This window comes from Sinohyriopsis cumingii, chromosome 1 (assembly GCF_028554795.1).
Source record: "Sinohyriopsis cumingii isolate HCF-2022 chromosome 1, ASM2855479v2, whole genome shotgun sequence".
Classification (NCBI taxonomy): domain Eukaryota; kingdom Metazoa; phylum Mollusca; class Bivalvia; order Unionida; family Unionidae; genus Sinohyriopsis; species Sinohyriopsis cumingii.
The window spans coordinates 157,330,345-157,349,024 of NC_142961.1; the positions used below are offsets into that span (position 1 = coordinate 157,330,345).

At 42.8% G+C, this 18,680-nt stretch overlaps 1 protein-coding gene across 1 annotated transcript in view; it reads left to right on the top strand.

Annotated features, from left to right (window-relative positions):
• Positions 1-323: 323 nt before the first annotated feature.
• Positions 324-18,680, top strand: part of LOC149808213 (uncharacterized) — a 45,163-nt gene continuing 26,806 nt past the window's right edge. Inside the window, exon 1 of the mRNA XM_089950165.1 lies at positions 324-518. The gene's annotated coding sequence lies outside the window, so the exon portion shown is untranslated. The remainder of the gene's footprint in view (positions 519-18,680) is intronic.

Below are 18,680 nucleotides of genomic sequence, written 5' to 3' on the forward strand. Positions count from 1 at the left end.
CAGCAAGTGAAAATAAAATATAGTAATTTTCTATTTTTCATGCCAAAAATCGGTATTGATGATGATGATAAAAATGATGTTGATGGTAATGATGATGATCTCAAATATGTTGATGAATTTTTAAACTTTTGATATATAATATCAGACGTCGAATCATGCCTCGAAGTATTCCATATTTGTTTATGAAAAATAAGAATTATATCTGATGTATACATATTTCTAAAACCGTTGTTGTGTGTAGAGGACATATCTAAGTCATTTAGACTAATTATCCCTACAGAGAAAATGGTGACTTAATTAACCTTCTTTGCCAATAACAGTTGTAGTTTGCGGGTGGCCTCCAAATATCCCGAACAACAGTAAACAGACTCTAACACCCGGAATCGCTGGTGACACCACATACAACGCCACACTGACTGTGGAATGTAATGAAGGTTACAGCTACAGCTTACAGGAAACAGAATCTATTCGGTGTTCTGACGATGGAGTTTGGGCTGGACAACTTGGAAACTGTAATGGTAATTATGCATTTGCAAGTGGATATATTTGACTGGTATATGTTTTATGTATGACTGATTTTTGCATAATACGCAATGATGTAAATTAAACTAGTGAGTAAAATAAGACCCAAAAAAGGCACAACAGATGGGACGTTTTCTTGATGTTCATTGTATAGGCGGTTGCTCACGCAATGGTAAATTAGGGAATCATTTACAAGAGGGTCAACGATAGGTCAGATCAAGGTTACACTGACTTTTTCAAATCGTGTTTAGAGTCTTATCTTTAGCCACTTCTTAAACAAGTATCGCTGTTTATTTCTATACAATGCACTAGTAAACGCATTATTATTTGCTTTAAATATGTCCTACCATGCAAACTGATAGTATTGGCGGGATTGTACATCAAAATAACGGTAATATGAAAGAATCATTATACAAGACGAAATGCATTAGGTTTGTACTCTACACCGCTACAGAAATTAATTGTGCTATTTGACGACCCAGAATTTAACATTTGGCAATGAGGAGTGGTTAAATATGAAACAGAACATTGAAGCAAAAATTGGCGTCAATTTGCCGGCACTAACTATCCCGTGTCAATTATCGGATCTAAACCTAAGATATAACTTGATCAGTTTTTATTATAGTAACAACAAGTTAACCATAACGCTGGAGAAACTCGCTATCATGATGATGGATGAAGGGTGGTTTGGGTGGATGAGGTAGGAGGATCCTTCAAAGTAATGGGATCGGTTTGTACAAAGAACTATACCGCAGCCTTAAAATTTTCAATAGGGATTTTCCTTGTTTGTTGCGGTATCCAGTTGAAGCTGTTATATATCAGATCAACAGCTGGCAATGTGTTTCTCATCTTGTTTCGACTCTCTGATCTTACACTAAGTAACAAAAAGAAGCAAGTTTTCTTAAAATTCTCTAAAGTATAAAATAAAACTTTAAGAGGAGCTTACAGTATGATGAATTAAATCCAAGAGTCCTTAAACATTCTAAGTAAGTCCAAAAGAATCGAGTTTTCCTAAAGAATTGCAGGTCCTGTAAGGTGTTGAACTCCTTTGAATAAATTTAGCCCAAGAATAATATTTTAGTCCATATTCAAAGAGCACTTTTAATTCCAAAGAATAATCCGAACAAATGATTTCCTCTCAAATTATATCTAAACACGACATTAAACATTTCTGCAAACTGATTTTAAAAGTTGAAGAGAGGAAATAAGAATGAACTGATTGGTCAACTCTCTCCCCTTATATGCACACTGTGGCAGCATTACGACTCATAAATCGCAATACTTTCTACGTGACAATGGTCAAAATACCCAAAGTCGCTACAGAGCCCACCTGACTGTACCAGCTAATCGGAACTTAACCCAAACTTGTCAACAGGTTTATTATTACAATCAGTGTTAAACTCTATTAGTATATATTAATAGCTTATATGCAATTTACAGAGACGCGCCAAAAGTGAAAACACAATATATACATAACAATTTTAAAGAACCAAGCCATCACTAATTTGAAGACAAATTCAACGAACCGATAGCCTATAGCCCAAAAATATGCCATTTCTGTCGATTTATTGCTCAGGAGATCGTAGCGGCAAAGGCGATCACACAAACGAAACAAAAACACAAGACACATAAAAAACGTAATACTTTACAGAATGTACAAGATGTCTGACTATATATTTACAGAAACGATATAAATGGAACGAACTAATCTAATTCATGATATGAAGAGGTAGATCAGTATTGAAAGATTTGCGATATGGTTGTTTTACTTGTAGGCACCCCTGATATTTTATTGGTGCATCCCATATTTTAGTCTTCTTAATTGATTTGTATAGTATGATAGGACTTGTTGGTGGAGTACTATGGTGCGACACATGTTAGTAATATAAGGGTGAGATTAGCGACAATGGGAATTAGCATTAAAAACACCCCCTGGGTAAGATTAGCGACAATGGAAATTTAACATTAACCACCCTGGGTAAGATTAGCGACAATGGAAATTTAACATGGGCAAAAAACCCTGGGTAAGATTAGCGACAATGGAATTTAACATTGGAGAAAGGAAAAAAAAGGAAATATTGATTTTAGCGACAAAGGCATTCGAACAATGGAAAACACATATCGATTCTAGGGACAAAGGCAATTGAACATGGGGAATAGAGTTTGGGTCTGTCTAGGGACAAGGGGAATTGAACATGGGAATAGAGTTTGGGTTTGTCTAGGGACAAAGGGGAATTGAACATGTTAGAAAAAAAAACTACTTTAGGGACAAGGGGAATTGAACATGGGATTTTTTTTAAAACAAAAGTTTTATAAAGGGTTAGGCAATGGAAAGTCATTCTCTTTTTTCGAGAAATATGGGTGGCCCTGAAAAGGGCCTTTGGGTTTTTTCTTCTTCTTCTTCTAACTCCTTAACTTCTTCCACCATCCTCTTATTTCTTCCATCATTCCTTTCTTCTTCTTCTTTTCTGTTTCCGGCATCCAGTCCGGGTGACCCATGGCTCGGAACTTCTCTTGGATTTTCATCCAGTTTGAGTTTAGTTTCTCTAGTTCTTCCTTTTTCTTTCTATTTTCTTCTTCTTTTCTTTCCTTTGACCACTTTTCTTTGATCTTCTTGACCTCTTCGGTCAGCACATTTCTCATTACTTCTTCGGCTTTCTTAAGCTTGTCTAAGCCCCACTTCACAAAAGACCAACCTGTCCATTCTAGAATGTCTTCTAAATAACACCTTACACTCGTCACATAAACTATGGCTTCTTTCAACTTACCCACTTTAACATACGGTGGGTTAATTAAACCTCTGATTCTCTTCTCCTCATCCTCTATCATTTCTTTTACAATATTGATGGCTAAGTGGAGGCTGGTTACTTGTCTTGAGACGAAGTCTTTTGTCACTGCATGCCTCCATACCCAAACCCATAATCTACTATTCACACCCACGTACTTGAGTGCTTACAAACACAAACACACAAACACATACCCTCACACTAAAAAAAGAGTGAGTGTTTATATTCACACTACTCTACCTACACACATTGGCAAATTGATGGTTATTTCTTTTCTAGAGTATTGGGTAGCCCTTAAAAGGGCTGTTTGTTTTTGAACTCCAGATGCACCTATCTAATGATGGCACCTTCCTGGCCTGGCGCCACACACGCATCTTCTTCCCCAGTCTCCTTTCACCTTTCTTCTTGGGAGCGCAGAGGGAGGATGATTCGCTTCAGCACCCCAATCCTCTGTCTCTGGAATATTGTACGACATCCTCTCTCCTATTTTCTTTTCCTCCTCTTCCCTCTGTCTTCTCTCCTCCTCTTCCTTCTTTATTCTTTCCTCTTCTACTATAGCCTCCGCGGCCAGTTCATTTAACAGGCGCCTGACATATTCCAGATGTATCTGGAGTTCAAGAAGTTTGCTTATTCTGCTATTCATTCTGGTGTTGATCAATCAACAAGGGTAGCTAGACTGCCCAGCGAGTTTCAATTTATAGTGAAAGCGCGGACGTGAAGGAAAACATCCCCCTAAAAAACATAAAATTGATCTTACCAAGATCATGACCAAAACAACGCGCGGACCTAAAAGAAACACTCACTTTTTTATACTACCCATTCCTATTCTAAAAAAATTTTTTCATTAATCACTTCAATAGACTATCCACATACGCAAAGCAATCCAATCAAACCCCCCAAATCTACTCTCCCCACACCTCAAACACCAAAAAAACATCATCTTAATCTACTATCCACACCAACCTACTTCATCCGTTACAAACACAAACACACAAACATAAACACACAAACACATACACTCTTACTGTTAAAAAAGAGTTAGTGTTTATATTCACACTACTCTACCTACACACACTGGCAAATTGATGGTTATTTCTTTTCTAGAGTATTGGGTAGCCCTGAAAAGGGCTGTTTTTTTTGTCTTTTTTTGTTTGCTAGGGCAATCTTTTAGTTTCTAAGAATGCGATGTCCTCTGAGGATAGACTTTCTGGCAATAGGTCTGCTTCTTCGGAAAGAGAAGAAGAACTCTTTGGTGTCGATACGACAATCGACAAAGCCTCTGTCAGGTTCAGGTTGCTGTTGCTGCTGCTGTTGCTGTTGTTGTTGCTGTTGCTGCTGCTGTCTCTGAAGTCTGTACTTCTCTGTCCATTCTTCTTTCTCCCTGTTCACTTCTTCTCTGAAGAGCTCTTCTATCAGGTCTTCAGTAACTTTTAACATTCTCACATTCTCTATCTCTTCTGGCTTCGGTATCAGACTGTGTCTGACCCTATGCAAATTCACGTAGGCTTCGTTTAGCTTAGCTAGTTTGGAGCACATCTTCGTAGGAGGATGAGTCGACAATGGATGGTTAGACTGGAAACAACCTGGTTCTTAAAGTCAAAGCGCGGACGTGAAGGAAAACATCCCTCTACGGTTTTCGAGCCGCAACGTTCAATGAGTGTAATGAGAGGGATAGTAAGAAGTCAAAGAGCATAAATCAACATTGTTATAGCCAAACAAACCACAAATGCATTTTTTTCAAAACACAACATTTTTTATTCAAAATCACTTAACATTAACCAACAACTCTAACATTTTTTAACAATAATCCAACAATATAACATCAAACATTTTTTTCAATTTACACTCTACTTTAAACAGGGTTGGCAAAGTTGTGAATGCAATTGTGATTTCCACTGTTGCAAGTCATTGAGTCATGGATGGACACTACGTTTCCTAGCTGAAGACAACAAAATAAGCATACTTGTCACAAAATCAATGATTTACTTTCTCATCGTTTCTAGAAAAATCACGATCAAAATAAGTCACTAAATGTTCTTTTGCTGATAATATGTGATCAATTTCGATCTCGACTTTCTCTCTAAATTTGTCAAAGAGGGCTTTGATGTAATGGATGTCTCGAGTCGTTAATGGAGGACAGAAATGTTCACGCAAGTCTTTATACCACCAACGTAACACGTCTTTTTTAAACAGACTCCAAGCTTCGTCCAGATATTCGTTGAATTTTTCTTCTTGACTGATGTTTTGACATTCATAGTAATCATGCTTCATCCATATCGTAATTGTGTCTGCCAGGTATGTAGCACAGTAGGAGACCAATTGCTGTTCTTGTTCTGGACATCTCGACTTGATCACGATGTCCTTTTCGTCTTTGTGTTGGGATTCTCCTTCCACGGTCTCCTCACATTCCATCTGCAAAGCTTCTCCACTAGGTAAAGAGGGAGAACAGTCTTTCATGGCTTCTAATAATCTAGAATGACTTCTCTCAAACTGTTGATTTCTATCGTATTATCGAATTCTGCATACAGGATGACGTTCACTGTCTTGTCCAGTGGTTCTGCAAACTGAAGTTCCACACGAATCTGGCCGGATTTTATAGGGTGAAAATGTCCCTCGTCGCTGCCTTGGTCTGGAGTGAAATCGAAAGCCCACAAAGCATAGCCTCCTGCGTAATCTTCGTACGTAATGCCGTGACTGGTGTTGGTTCCTAACTGGCCGGTGGCTTCGTACAAGGACAAGTACGATCTCAAGTAATTCATCTTCGTGTCACTAAAGTCAGGTTCGAAAGGTCGGGTACACAAGGTCTTGCCATCGCGACTGACTTCGATTTTCTTCACCTTAAAGTGTTGAAAGTTGAAAGGATTTTTTTTGAAGGCTCCGTTGAAGGCTTCATTCTCGACCATACCAAGGATTAAACGCTTGGGTAACTGTCCTTGGAACAGATGATCTTCGATCATGGAATGATGGCTAGCGGGAATGGTGAACGTTTTCACTTCCACCCTTCGTATGGGATACATGGCGGTCGTTCTGCTCAACGTTTGACTGATGTCGTTTCCCACTTTGGGTAACGCTTCCACGCGTCGTACGTAGAGTTTGGCCTCCTCGATTTTGCTTTTAGGATTGCCAGCATCAGTATCAGCCAACAAATGGTAAGCGGCACTGCTACGATTCAGTCTCAAGCGAACATTGACCCCGTTCAGCAAATATTTCTCTTGCAACCACATGTCCAAATGCAAACGATCCATCAGTTCTATACTCTTTCCATCTAGGATTTTGCTTCGTCTTTCCACAAAGTCGTCATTGTCTTTTTTTAATGTGTCAAACTCCTTCGCTTCGTCAGGTTCCCATAGCACACAAGCATTGAGATGAGTATTCTTGGCGTCTATTCCGTACGTCAAGAGATTTTCCAGGTAGGCACGGTAAGGGTAAGTATCCATGCTGCTGCTGACCAGTTTGTTGTTCAAGTACAAGTCCACTGAGCTGAACAAGGTATGCATGAAATTGTTGACGGGAGCTATATTCTCAGTGTCTTCTACTGCACCATTATCCTTATCTAGAACTTTGACTTTCAAGTACAAGTAACTGCTATTCAGATCGATGTAATCTTCGGATTGTCCCTTGATTTCAAACTCGATGGGAGCGGAATCTGCCAATGAGGAGACGGGATGAAATTCCACCCATTGGGATTCTTGCATGGTCATCATCGTGGGGGGGCATTACAAACAGGTCCAGTTCCGTTTTGGAACAGGCGCAAGATTCTCGGTGCATCATTTTTTCTCTGTGTCTCAATAATCGAAAACGTCTAAGTCTCGAACGGTTCTTCTTTTCTTGGCCTTTCTCGCTCTAGACGTGTGAAGTCTGGTGAAAGGGTGTTTTCTTCGTCGTCTCTTTCTGCCTTGTCCTTGCTGAATGCCTGACTCGGTAGCGTGCAGGGCATTTATAGGTGTGTCTCGTTGGCCCAAAAGGTCTTTACCCGTTTGCAGCAAGACATTTTTGCCTGCCCTCATGAAAGGTTATTTAGGGTTTTGTTTGTCGATGATGACATTTTGGAGAAATTCTTTGCCTTGCGTCAGTGCCGCATCTTTCAAGGCGTGCAATCCGCGTGTCACCATCGGTTTCAACACCGAGGCCACTGAACGAAAGGCGGATTTTAACATATCTCCTAAACCGTGTCCTCGCTGTCGAGCAACCCCTCGGTACACTGGATACATGACTGACGAATCGTGAGAGAACCGTTTTCGAAAATGGAGTTTCACCGTGACTTTTCCTTTGGTGAATGGAATATTTTGTCCCAGATCTCCTTTTATAGCAATGTTGACCGTGTCCAAATACGACTTGCTGACAGGCAAATAATGAGGATGGACAAATTCGCGGTGGACGTCGTAAGTGTTTCCACCTTCCTCGTCAGTGGCCGTGGCAGAATTATCTTTGAAAGGAATGACACGCAGTAACGGCACGGAGGTGTGTCCCACCACGTTGTACTCTACCACATCGGAGTACACGAACATCAAATTCAGTCCTTGGTTCAGTTCTACCGGGTAACGAAAATACCTTGCAAAATGCCCGTTGTTGTCAATGTCTGCGATGTGAATCTTTTTGGTCTGCTTATCCGTGACCATATTGAGGTCTTCACCCAAAATGTCATACAATCCAGGTCAAAATTTAATACGTATACTTCTATCCTCACTTTCAAATTTGATGAGTAGACGGTGAGACTGTTTGTGGTACTCCATGGTGACACGTTTATTTAGTTTGGTCAGAACTTTGTCAAAGGCTGCATAGAATTTGTCAGCGATGGCCTCCACCAGATGTTGTCCACTAAAATAATAGCGTGAGTTAATTTTAAAGTAATAAACTTAAAAAGGAGGAGAAGTGTCACTGTTGAGTATTGGGGTCTTGGGAAGTGATTTATGTTGAGAAGTGGTCGTCATGGTTTGCTGCACTGTTGGGTCCAGAATTTCGACGTCAAAAGTTTTTTGAGTTTCAGTGATGTTTTTGATTTGTGTTGGGTGAATCATTTCTACCAAAGCCACTTCCCAATGGGCTTCGTGATCTAACTGGATGGCCTGAGGTAATTTGGCGGTGTAACAGCACAACGTGTTGTGAGGAAACACCTCCATGGAACTGTCACTGGGTAAGGTTAAGTAAAATTGGTTTTGGTGACTCATAATTCCAGAGTTCTGTGGCTGTCCAAGGGGTTACTGGACGTCAGAGGCGTGTTTCCGCTCAAAATGGGGTTCTGGTTGTGGTTGGAGTGGTGACTGGCACTGGTACTGGACACAAGGTTACTGTGGTTCCCGTTCGAAGAGAATTTCAGGGAGGGATTGGGAAGCAGGTAACCGATGCAACTGCTCATTAAAATGGTCCACAATTGTTTGTCTCCTTCTTGCAAACTCAAATTGGCAATGGCTGCCCCGATGACACAATACACCACGAAGATTTGGCAGAAAAAGACGATTTGCGTTTTAGGCACACGTTCTCCACACCACACCCACAAGGGTTGTTTTTGTAAATCTTGCACAGAAGAACTAGGGGAAGGAGTGGTCGACGTAGCTGCGTCTGTGTGAAAGGGCATGATGGTCACTTCTTTTTATAGTCGATGACTTGAGAAGCGTCGATCCAAGAATCAAAACTGGGTGGATATCCTTTCCAATGTACTTTGACTTCTTTGACACGTCGTTTGCCCACTTTACGGGTTCTGCGTTCGAGAATGCTTTCGATGTCGTACACGTCTTCTTTTTTGGTGACACGTTGTAACTTGGGGAAATAAAACGTTCCTTTGAGCACTTCTCCGTTCATGTCTTCCAATTTATAGACGGCAGGATGACGGCCATGCACTCGTCCAGTGACACGAAACAATTTGGTGGTCCAGTTAGGTAAGTAACCTTTGTCGAAAGTGCGTTTGGTTTTGCCAATGCGCACCCAATATCCTACGGCCAACTCTCCACTTTTCTTGGGGACAGCCCTCGTCGGGGACGTACCAAACAGGCGCTCAAACACCAACACTTCGTTCTCGGGAGTCACGTCTTGCGGGGCACGTCCTATGCTTCGATGGTAAGATTGGTTGTACGCTTGCACCAGGTGCGGTAAGATGTCGATGTACTTCAGAGTGTGGTGATGCGTAAAATATTTCCACATGCGTTCTTTCAAAGTGCGTTGAAAACGTTCCACGATGCTGGCTTTGGTTTCTGGATTCTCGGTGGTAAAAAAATGAATGTCACGTTTCTTTAATTCTTTTTGGAAAGCTTGGTTCAGAAATTCGGTGCCTTTGTCCGTTTGCCATCGAAGAGGGTGACGGCCACTTTGTTTGAACACTCGTTGCAGGGCTCGCACTAACTCGCTGCTCGATTTGGAAGTCAAGGGCACGACCCAGGCAAATTTGGAAAAGACGTCGATGACACAAAACAAATATTTGTAGCCACGATTGTAGCTGGCCAAATGAGAGACATCGGCTAAATCGGCTTGCCATTGATGATCGATGCCTTCCACTCGGGTGCGACTTCTGGCAAACTTGCGTCGAATGGGTTTGTGTAAAGTGTAGGTAGCTTGTTCTTGTAACCATCGTTGCACTTGAAGTAAACGGAGACTTTTCAGTCGCGTTTTGGCAGCACGATACAATTTTTGAACTCCTGCGTAACCTGCAGGATGTAAGGGATCGTAGTAAATGCTGGCTAAGACTTTTTCCATTTTTTGTGTTGGTTGGTGTGTTAATAAGACACCCACTCTTGGAGGATGCTGCTCTTTTTCTCTTGGGGTATGTTCTTGGATTGCAATGCTTTGCGTGTGCGACCGGCAATAGGTGTTGAAGAGGAGGATGTCTGAGCGGGGGATATCGGTTCTTGTTTCACTTCTGTCTTCACTTTCTTTTTCTCTTGTGATGAAGAAGGGGTGGCCATCATCTTTTTAATCCATCCAATTCTAGAGGTAGGTGGTGTTGTTAACTTGCGTACTTTTTCTAGTGGAGTTTGAAACCCTTCTTCTTCTTCTTCTCCTTTTTCTGTCTTGGTCACTGGTAGTGGTGGTACTGGTACTGGTGATGGTGCTGGACTTTTCATCAAGGTCTTAAAATCTTTCAGAGTGGGTAGAGCTGTTTCGTCTAAAGCTTTCTGGTGAAAGAGTTGCAGTCGTTGCAAGAGTTGACCGTACTTTTGCGATTTTTCTGTTTCGGACAAATCTTGGCGATCCATCAAGGACTGCAATTCGTGTTGTAACTGGGACATCTCGCTCAAATGGGGATTGGGAGGTAAATGCGGGGTGCGTTGTTCTTGCCACTGATGGTATTCCATCCATCGTTTGTAAGGCACTAAAGCTAGTTTTCGTCCTTCCATGGGGTTGTCAGGGGTCGATTCTGAAATCTTGGGACTTCCGAGGGCCTTTTTATCTTGCTCCCACCAGTCCTCCCAACATGGTTCCCAAGACTCCTTTCAGTAAGGGGCCTAACAAGAGAGGTAAAATGCCTCCACGTTGGACCAACATCTTCTTTTTTTGACGAATGGGAAATTTCTTTTGAACCATTTGGCGAAGAACGTGACGATGTTTGCTTAAGCATTGTTTCTGGTGTTTGGACAAAGGGATCGTGCCTTTCAAGACGTTCAAACAACATTCGCACACGGTATCGATGACCTCTTTGGGGGCTGATTGAATGAGTTTTTCTCGTAGAGGTGGAGAAGCTTTGGACAGGACAGATAGCATGTCCCCATGTTTGACTAAACGTGGTGGTAGTCCTTTTCTTTTCTTTCCTTGGGGTTTTCTGGAGGGTGACATCTTTGAGTCTTCAGGAGCACCAAAAAACACTGATACCCTACTTGGTCACACCTTTTTTATACTGGAACGCGTCGCCACTGATTGTCTTTACGTCGTATCAATTTGAGGACAGGCATGACACGTCGTGCAGGGGTACGTAACGAACTAAATCGAGCCAGTTCTTGCTTGGACAAATCCAGTAAACTTTGTAACATGCCCGATCTTTCTTGAACTTTGATTTTGGGAGAAGGTACTTTGTGAGCAGCAGCCACTGCCACTAAATTGGAGGGTCCTGCCACTGGGGAAGTAATTTTTGGGTTCATCAACGGAGAAGTTCTTGGTGTGATCAACGTCTCCAAGTAGTCTTCAGTTCTTGGTGTCATCAACGGAAAAGTGGATGAACGTGAGGCTGCCGGAGATGCGGTCACCGCCGTGGGAGGTCGTAATTTGCGAGTGTAAAGTTGCGTCCTGGCCGAAGTGCCTCTCTTGCGACTAGTTTTCTTCTGTGGACTTTTCTTTTTCTGGGGACTTTTTCTCTGTTTCTTTTTCTTGGGGCTTGTTTTCTTTTTCTGGGGTGGTGTCTGGTCAGAGGAGGGTCCTGCCACTGGAGAAGTTCTTCTTGGGGACCTGGTCTTTTTCTTCTTCTTGGGGCTTCATTGGACTTTTTTCTTGGGGAGAAGTTTGGGGGCATTAGGATCCCATCTTAAGAGAGAGCGAATGATGACCCCTCCTAGAGTACCGCTCCCTCCAGGTTTCAAAATGATTTGTTTTTTGGTTTGAGTGTCGATGCGGGGATCGGCCAGTTGGACCAAAGCGACTTTGTTTCGATCGAAAAAGCGTTTGGTTTGATGAGGAATCTGAATGATTCCTTTGAGTAATTGACGTGCCGTCACCGTGAACCATCGTAAGACTTCTTTGAGACTAGCTTCTAAGACACGAGCTCGTATTTGTGGATTTTTTTCTCGACTGATGCCATACAAGGCACGAATCAATTTGACGGGAAGATGCGAATGAAAGGACGTCATGTTGACGCTGTGTGAGACAGACGAAAAGGGTCTGAGGTTTTTATAGATTTTTTTTGTGGAGTGAAATTAAGTCGAGGACGGAGACGTGTACAGGACAGGCCCTCCGTCTTGGCACCAGTGGTGAAACAAGTGGGTACGAAATCGCAAATCCTCGGGGGTCGTAGGTTTCAAATCGATGAGTAAATAGGCGTGTGGAGTTTGAGTGTCATCGTCGTACGCCTGAGTCAGCCAAGGCGTTCCTAACTGTTTGGCTAAGATTTGCACTTGCGATTTATCTCGAGGGCTTTTAAACAAGACCACGTAATGCGCATTGAGACTGATGGTGCGATGGGCTTTACTTTGTTGAAACAAATTTTGGGTGATGTAAACGACACTGGCATTACGGTGATGCCCTTTGCGCGTGAACCACAGTTTAATTTCTTCTTCGTCTTCTCCTAACATGTCGTCAAAAATGACCAAATGGTTTGACGGGAGTCAGAGACGATGCCGTCGTCTTCTTTAGGAATGCCTTCCACAAACACGATGGAATCGCCTTGACTTTCTCGCAAGAGGCTGTACGCCGATTGCCACTCTTTGTAACACCACACGATCCGTTGAGGTGGCCGATCGATCAAATGATGTTTATGTTCGATCAAACGTTTGACGAATTCGGTTTTGCCTGAACCGCCAGGTCCAGCAATGAACATGTTAAAGGGATGGCGAAGATACAAAGCCTCCCAACTGGCACGATCTAAGTGTTCGTCGATGACTTTGAAAGTGGAGGAAGAGGGAGCAGAGACAGCAGAGGTAGCCATAGTGTGAGAAATGTCACTTGTGACACGAAAACAAACAAGACAAGAGTTTATATACTTTTCTTCAGAACACGTTTATTGAATGTTTCAAACATGAATACGAAAGACAAAAATACATGAAAGCCAAAGCCTTAAGTATAAGGAGAAAAATCACATGATAACCATTAACGTGGAATAAATACAAGAGTCTGTACAACATGTTTTGGGTAATGTTCTAACCAGTTCTATAGTAGGGGGTAAGGTCACACAAGTGTCCTCCCGAAAGGGTCTTTCAGGCCTGTCCAGGACAGTCCCGTCCTGGGTGACGGGTTCTTCTGTCACCGTCACTAACACAGGTTGAAAAGTCACAAGGCTCACAATCGCATACCACTTCATAAGTCCCACACTTGAATTGTGCCTGTCTAAACTTGTTTTGTGTTTCTCTGAAAGTATTCATCTTGTTCGCTTGGTCTTGGTAGTCACAATGAACTATCGATCTTGCCTAGGGTTCCTTTTTATATACAGACCAATACCGACGTGTCCATACGGTAAGGTGAAATGATTGGGAAGTCGCACTCGCTTCTGGTACACGATTTGATAGACTTTTTCCAAGGGTCGACTGACGATGTGGTGAGTGGGTAAACGTACAATTTTGTTCGGATGATAGGTGGTCACTTTAAAGTTTGCATCCTCTCCCGATTGCAAGGCTTCTTTCAATACCCCAAAGTTCACCACAGGACTGGTACGATAATTCAGAGTCAATCCTTTCACTTTACACGTCGTGTGCAATTCTCCTTGTGGGTCCCGGTATTCGTAGCCGTAATTTTTAGGACCACCACTGACGAAACTTAGAATCTTGTCGTCGGGATGTTCATCTGTCCAGGCTCCTAAACGGTCTCCTTCGATGTCAGGGTGCTGTTGACTCGGGTGATGGATGTAAATGCAACTGTCCGTGTCAAAGTACAGGACACGTTCCCCTAACAGTTCTAAAGCTTCGTACAATTTTAAGCGAGCATGAGCTGTCACGTAAGCCGCAATGATGACATTTCCAAAGGGGTCGTCTTGTACAAAGTCCAGATCTTCTTCGTAATTGACCAAGATCAAATCCTCGCGAACGACGTCCACGTGTTTAATGTATTTGGTTTTGTCGTGAATCATCTGAAAGTTGCGGGAAGCTTCTGTCAAATATTCCGTCTTGGGTAAACACGGTCGTTGTGCCATTTTACCCCACAAGCAATTTAACATCACTTTGGCAAACGACCGCCTGCCTTCGTTTTTCTCGATGTGGTCTAAAGAGATGCCTTCTTGTTCATAGTATTTCTCTTTGAATGTCTTTTCGTCTTCGGAAGTGAGACACCAGGAAGGATAGCCGCTGGCTTCTTGCTTCAGTTTCAAAAAGGCATCCACGTAGTCGGCGAAAATGCCTTTCTGCGTGGGGTCACCCTTGTGGTATTGTTGTGTCTTGGGAAAGTGGCAAATTTCGTACACTTCTAACAGTTGGTATCCCATGTCCAGAGCTTTGAACAATTCTACGCTGATCCAGGTTCTCGTCAAGGCACGTTCTTTCTGAGTGTGCTGACAAGGTTGGTCTTGGTTGCACGTTTTGGCACAAGTACGGCACAATGGAAACATCAGTTTGCCTTGAAAATGGTGAGGTAAGACGGGATGGTATAGGTTCGTGGGAGGCAAAACTTTACACTTGATCAAGCCTTCGTATTGTCGAATGTTTTTCAGGTCGATGTGTTCCGTGAACAATTGTGGGTGCCCTGCAGGAAAGGGACACTATTTGCACACGTAAGGATACAGCGAACACACGTCCAAGTATTTGATTTCTTCTCCTTTCTCTTCGTCGGCTTGGTACAGCAAACAGGTGGCATTGGTCCTTCCTCCGTACAAACTATCCCTCGGGTTTAGGGGGTCCATCAGCTTGTAACTTTCCACGGCACGTTTAAACTCGGGATCGGTTTTCATACGGTGATCGTACTCGTGTTCCCACATTTCCACCACTTGGTATCCTTGCTGTTCTAACTTTAGGCGTCGCTGACAAGTGTCCTGGTACAAGTCTTCCATGGTTCGTTGTAAAAACTGATTTTTAGTGCTACGATCAGGGTAACAGACGGGACATCCGTGAAATAAGCAACCGTTACACTCGTACACGATCTTGGGGTTTTCTAAGTCCCAGCCATCGACCGGATACGTTCCGATGGTCTTTTCGTCTCCTCCGTTGCGGGCATGCTGAATCCATTTGTCTTCCTTGTCGCACAAGTAATGTAACCAACGTAGGGCTTTGACCGAGTATTGACGTTTGACATAGTGAGTCGTTTCAGGACTGATGACAGCCACGGTGTTTTCAGGCATGAATCGTTGTCGATACACTAAGGAACACGCTTTGGCAATGGTGCAAGCTTCTTTCAAAGGATCGACCCCTCCGTGTTCCATGAACAGTTCTCGAAATTTTCCACAGCAACGCCGTAAAATGTCCACGTCAGAACGACAATACTTTAGCATTTCTTCCTGAAAGTCGAAAGGGTCCGAGGCGTGAGTCTGGTACTAAGCGTAGAAAGCTTCTCGTTGTTCGGTACGCATGTTGTCGGGGTCGTAATAGTGAGCCTCAGGCAAATGGGGTAGAACGGCGTGTTGATTGGCTTCCGTATTGAAAAAGTGAGGAAAATAACCTTTAGCCATTTCTGTCATTCCAAACGTTTTAGGCATTCGACTCAAAGGCATGGCCAAGTAACTCATCGAATCTTTAAACTGCACTTGTCCCACTTGCATGAAAATGATTTTGACTCCGTTCAAAGTGACTTTAGGACGTTCGGTGCCATGTTCCGTATAGTACCTCAAAAGAAACTGTCCATCGTATCCGGAGAAATTGTGAGCCATCACCGTGGCATGACGATGACAATCTCCGTAACGTTCGATGCCCTCTTTGCTCCACGTCTTGTCGATGGGATCTAAGACCCATTGGGGAAAATCGGCTAACGTGTTCGGTCCTCGAAAGATTTTTTCACGCCGTCCGGGAATCTTGCTTCAGTGAGGGCAATGACTGAAGATAGGTTCTTGAATGCACTTCTCGCACGCTCGATGAGCCACGCAGAAATTAGGAATGTGAATGCCAGTCTCTTGCATGCATTCGAAATCGAAAAAGATGAAATTGCCTTTCTTCTTGTGACCGTCCTCTTTCTCTGGTGGGGGTTGGTATTTTTGCACGTAGCGTTGGTGTTCGAAGTCCACGATGTGGTGACAAATGTGACATTTTTTCTTTCCTGAACATACGTGTGCCTTGGTATTATTGGTACGTGGGCCTTTTCGACACGTAGGGCACAATTTCAGCAGTTGACAAGCACATTTCTGCTGTGAACCTTGCGTCTTGAGATGTTGTTGGTAACAGGCAGGGCTGACAAACGTGCGCAGACAAGCAGGACATTGTACTCTTTCTTGCCCTTCGCACAGACAGGGTGGAGAGGCCAAACATCCTGGGCATTTCCATCCGCAATGTTTGTGTTGCTCTCGATTGTTATAGCCATAGTCACATTTCTCACAGTAATAACTGTATCCCAGGAATCCAGTGATAGTGGTAATGGTATCGAAATGGTCATCGTGATAATAGACATGAATGTATTTTCCGTCCTTAAAGTCTTTCCCTCGAAACAACAGAGGTCCGCGCATTTCTTGAGGGTACACTTTCAAGGTGTAGAGTGGAGCTAGGACATCTTGCAATTTCTGCATCTCAGGAATGCCACAGGGTGTGTCTTTGGACAGTCCGGCTTGTTGTAACAGGAGTTCTGCTTCGTTTCGTTGTTTGGCTCGGTCGGATCGTCGAATAGTTTTCCAGGCTCTTTTCCATTCTAACGTGTCGTTCTTGTTGGCATAGGTTCGTCCCACCACGATGGCTCGGGCTAAACACATCTGGTCTTGAGAATTGTGAATTTGGACGAGACTCTTTTTGGTGTTGCGAAGGTCGTTCACCAATAACACCTTATTGCGTTGTCCGGTCCCTTGAGGAGGAGAGACGTGGGCCATTTTCAGTGTGGCTTTACCATCGGTGATGTCAAACTGGTCATTAGATTGTTGTACGTGTTGAATCTTGTCCATGATTTTGGAAGGGGTTAGTTCTGCGGGTCTGCTAAACTCGATCCAAACAGGGGATTTCAAGCTGTCGTGTTCTATGGATAGTGTCAAGCGATCGTCTTCTTTGGGTTGACATTGTCGCTTGAGTGCGGTGAGCAAAGAATCCCACATCTCGATGATAAACCCTTCTGCTTTCTCCAATGGTACGTCGGACTTGAAATCTTTAAACTTCACTGTGTAGGTGTACGCCGTGGTTCTAAATTTTCTAGAGGATCGCTTTTCCGTCTCTCGAATGGAATAGTACTTTTCAGGGTTGACTAAGAGTGGTGAACTTTGTTGAGAGGGTTCGGATTCTGGTTCACTCATGTCCTCTTCAAAATCACTGGCATGAATTTCTGCCAGGACTTCAGCTCTGGTACGAGGCGATAGATCACGTTTCTGCCTCTTACTTTCTTCTTCTTCGTTCTTCTCGAATGAATAGGATCGTTTCATCTTGAGTGCAAAACGTCAAATGACTCAAGTAACACCATAGACTAATTTATAGTCATGACAAACCAGCGTATATAAAAAGGGTGTGTGTCTTGTCCTTTCACTATTCATTTCTCTCTCAAACCGAGCACAACGATGGAAGAGACTACCCAGATGGAACGTTTCATCAGAGCTTTGCGAGGGGTCATTAGAAAATTCTCTTCAGACCAGCCGACGGACTACTCTCCTTCCTTTCGAGATAAAAGTCAAGATACTTGCTATATCTGTCAGAAGAAAGGGCATTAGTCTTCAGAGTGTCCAGACCGTCAAAAAAGAACAAAAACAGGGGCTAGAAAAGACAAAAGTCAAGATACCTGTTATTATTGTCAAGAAAAAGGACATTGGTCTCCAGATGGCCCAAAAAAGAAACAAGAGGAGTCGGAAGAAAAGAGGGATTCTTCAGAAGAAGAGAGAGATTCTTCAGAGGAAGAAAGCAGCCAGGTGAAGAAAAGAAGAAGGGAAGAAATTGAGGAGGAAGAGGAGGAAAAGACTGTGACGGTGAAGAAATTAAAAAAAAGAGAGAGTAAAAAAAGAAACAGAAGAAGTGAATGTAATTTATAAAGTGTTCTGTTGTGAATTGTGAATTGGATTGTAACTATGGAGAAAAGAATACATTAATTATATAAGGTAAGTGTCTTTGAGCTTTGATTTTAAAATAAGAAGCTACACTCACGCACTCATACACAGACATGTACTATAAGGGTAAAAAAAAATTTTGTGTTGATTTTTGAGTTATTGGCAAATTGAAAGGCTATCTCTTTTCGAGAGAAGTGGGTGGCCCTGAAAAGGGCCTTTTTTGGTGTAGGGGTGAGTTTTAGCAATCAACTTTAACTGTCTTAAGCCTTTGCCACAGCCGAGGCCTACTTCTGATGATGATGATTGGGTTGAAATCACTAAGGGTGGTACGATAGGCTTAGTCACAGGGTTGGCGTGTTTAGCTCGGGAAGGTCGTATTCTCTTCGGTCGTGATAAAGAAGTCTGATACATTTGTTTCAGACTTCTTAACTCCGCTAAAATGTCCAACAGTACCGTAGCCGTTTGATTTTCACCCTCTTGTTTCTTTGCTGCTACTTCTTCTTCTTCTTGTTTTTTTCTTACCTCTTCTTGTTGCTGTTGCTGTTGCTGTAGGAGAAAAGCTTGTTCCGCTTCCTTTTGCCGTTGCATAAATTTCTCCAATTCTTCTTTCTGTCTCTGTCTAAAATTCTCCACTTGCGGTAATGAAGAATGAGACGAAG